Genomic DNA, 3,808 nt, shown 5'->3' on the forward strand with positions numbered 1-3,808 from the left:
CTCGGCTCGGCCCGGCCGCACTCGGAGGCGCTCGGCTCCGCTCGGCCCCTCTCGGCTCGGCTGGGGGCGTGGCCCACGGCCCCCCGCCCAGGTCGCCTCTGGCGCCTGGAGGGGCGGGGCTTTCGTGCGGGCGCAAGCCCCCTGACGTCGCAGAGAGGACCTTACCCCGGGCGCATGCGCGGGCGTCACTCCCGCTTTTCTCCGCGCGGCGGCTAAACCTGGCAGGGAAGGAGGTGGGACCGGGGGCGGATGCTGCATCTCCGGAGGTTCCCGGCTTTTGTATTCCGTGTCCTGGGCTTTCTAGAGAACCACCAAAGAAAAGCCATGCCAGGCTGCACTTTCAAAAGGATGCTAGCTGGATTGGGAATCCTGACCCTTGCCCCGCCCCTCTCTTCTCAGTCCAGTATTTCCCGACAAGCATCGCCTGGGAGTTGGTTTTCCTTTTATCCCACCAAAACTTTACCGCAGTTTTTTTCCTCTCCTCTTGTTTCTTAACAAGAAGGACGACTTCTGATGACTGCTTTCCGTTAAATCTTCAGGTACTTGAGAACTTTCAAGCACATCAGTTAGCCCCCTCAGGTACAGTAAAGCCCTTTTTTCACAGCTTCTGTTGTGTAACCTGTGACACCTGGGGTAAAGGTGACCCCTTTTCTGAGTTTTTGTCGCATGTTCCAGGCACCTTTTTTGTCATGGAGTCCCAAGTCTGTAGCAAGTATGCTCAGAAAGTGGTCCCCGCCTTTAGAATGTAGGGTCAGTGAACAGCGAGCACTCTCCAGTATGACATACCAGAGTTGGAATCTCACATCTGCGTTATACGGAAGATTAATAATTGGTTGAGTGACTTTGTTATTTAATCTTTCATTCATAAAAGAGCAATGAAAATATCAATAATCAAGCCAGTAGAAATGACTGAGAGGATTAAATAACAGCACACGGGCAGCTTTTTGCACAGTGCCTGGTGTTCAGTAAACAAAGCTGACTTTAACTTCAGGTTACATCGTAACCTTCAGATCCTGAAAACTAGTGAACATAAACATAAGCGCTGAGCAGTATATGTAATGTGATATGTCCAAAGTCAAACTGTGGAACTCACCCCCCAACTTGCTCCTTTCACAGTCTTCCCCACCTCTGTTGGGGTCAAGTCCATCCTCTGGTGGCTTAGGCCAAACCTTGAAGTCATCCTTGACTCCTCTTCTTATCATGTTGTTTAGCTGCTCAGTGCTGTCTGACTCTCTTGCGACTCCATGGACTGTAGCCTGCCCGGCTACTCTGTTCATGGGATTTTCCAGGCAAGAATACTGAAGTGGGTTGCCATTTTGGGATCTTCCTCACCCAGGAATTGAACCCACATCTGTACTGGCAGGCGGATTCTTTACCACTGAGCCACCTGGAAAGCCCCTGCCTATCATATCTCACATGTAATCCAGTAGCAAATTCTGTCAGCCCTGCCTTTAAAATATCCTCATCTGAGCGCTCATCTTCTCTGTCCTGGAATGATTGCAATAACTTCCAAACCACTCTTGGTGATTCCCCTCTGCCTTCACAGACAGCCAGAGAGACTATATTAAATCCTAAGTCAAAACCTACTTCCCTCTTCTAAAGCCTTCAATGGCTTCCCATCTCACTCAAAACAAACACTAAAATGTGTTTTTTCGAGGGCCTCCAAGGTCCTAAGTGATCTCCACACACACACCCCCAACTCATTATACTCTCCCACCTCTCTAGTTGTATCTCTATCCACTCCACCCACTCACTCCTTTCCCTCCATACTAACCTTCCTGCTCCTGAAACGTGCAGACTCACTTCTACCTCAGGACCTTTGCACTTGTTGTTTCTTACCCCAAGATATCAGAAAGGCATGTGCCCTTCATCCAAACTTCTACTCAGAAGTCACCTCCCCAGAAACTTTCCCAGAATAGTCTACTGAAACAGCAAGTCCTAACCGACATCACTGTCTCCCATCATCTTTACTTTTCCTCATGTTCTAATGAGCTGAATAACATCTGTAACATTCTGAGACCAGAAACTTTGTGTTACCTATCTGCAGCGTCTGGAACATGGCCTGACATGCTGAGATATTCAATAAATATTTCTTTAATGTGTTAAGTATATATACAGTTGACCCTTGAACAACATGGATTTGAACTGTGCAGGTCGTGGATCCTTTTCAATAAAGACAAACCACCATATTACACGATCCATGGCCGGCTGAATCTCAGGATGCAGAACCAGGGGTATGGAGGGCCACCTATGGGACTTGAGCATCCATGGATATTGGTATCTGCAACAGATGCTGGAACCAGCCCCCCACAGACACTGAGGGATGACTGTATGTGGGGGTATTGTCCTCTCATTTAAAACTCCCATTTAGTCAACAGGCTTTTCTGAGCATCTATTTCAACCCAACATTGTGGGATGCAGAGATAAACAAGGCACTCTCCCAACCACTGAGGAACTTGATATTTCAGAGGAGCCAGATGTGGAAAGAAATACTTCTGGAAGAAAATATGTAGCACTAGATGTATGTGTCAACTGCTTTGGAAAGCAAAGAGAAGAACATCACTTGTTCTATATAGGAGAGCATGGAAAGGCTTCTCAGAGGAGGTGACACTGAGGCTGGGTCTAAAGAGAGGAAGAGGAGAGGACCTCAGGCAGAGGAAATAGTGTGCACTTAATATCTGTGTTGGGAGGTATGTGGCAAATAATGTTTACCCAGGGAGACAAATCGTTTTCCTTAAAAAAAAAAAAGTTTTAAGTGAATTCCAGGTGATCCATGTAATAATGTCACCTGCACTCACTCACCTTCAGATGAACTATCTCAAGCAGAAGAATTGCCAGAAATACAGCTGATGCAACAGAACTACAACCTGACCTCTGTTTTATTGGAATGGGCTACACCTGTGACTTCTTTGTGTCCAGTTCCAGAGGCAAAGAACATGTATCGATTAGGAGTTTTCTGGCTGCAAGTTACCAGTAACCCATCAACCCAGTTTAAGAAAAACAAGAGGGGAACAGTTTAAGAAAAACAAGAGGGGAACTGATCTTAAAGCTTTTAGAAGTGGGGACTGGGGGAGGTGGGAGTGGATACTTAGGCCAGCAGCAAGAACCCAGCTGGGCTTTTGGATGAAATGGAAGCATAGCAAGAGTTGCCAGTAAGACTCTCCTTGCAGACTTGTTTCCTCTGCTTCCAGTGATCCAGAGAGATATGAGAGACATGAAAAATCCCTGATCATTCCAATTCCACAATCCCAGAAAAGAGGCCCTAATTGGCCTAATTTGAGTCAGGTGTCCCCCTCCCCCAGAATAATCAGGGTTGGCTTACAAGTCATGAGTTTTACTAGGAATCTATTTGTGTTGATCAAGACCACAAAAAGGGCATTATTTTAGGGGGTATCTTAAGAGAAGTCCCTCATAGATCCATTGACTCTGCTTAATGGCAAAATAACTCAGAGACATTTGATCAAAAATCAAGAAAACACCTGATTTCTGCACAGTATGAAGGCCTCTTTTTTTTTTAATGTGGCAATCAAAACAAAGTTTTTTTTCCTCACTAAAAAGTAGGGAAAAGCTGGGGTGGTCTCCGTAAGCCCTTTGTGATAGTTGACATTAATGTTACGTCACCAGATAATTCTGGTTTGTTTCCCAGGCACATGATAGGCTTATACTTCCTCACAGCTTGGAGTCAGGAGTGGCCATGGGACTTGTTTTGGTCTATACATTGCAAGTAGAAGCACATCACTCTCAGCCCAAACTTTAAGAGCTAGAAAGCTGTTTTTTATGCTCTTTCCCTCAGCCACAGCCATAGACC

The sequence above is a fragment of the Muntiacus reevesi genome, chromosome 2 (assembly GCF_963930625.1).
Source record: "Muntiacus reevesi chromosome 2, mMunRee1.1, whole genome shotgun sequence".
Classification (NCBI taxonomy): Eukaryota; Metazoa; Chordata; class Mammalia; order Artiodactyla; family Cervidae; genus Muntiacus; species Muntiacus reevesi.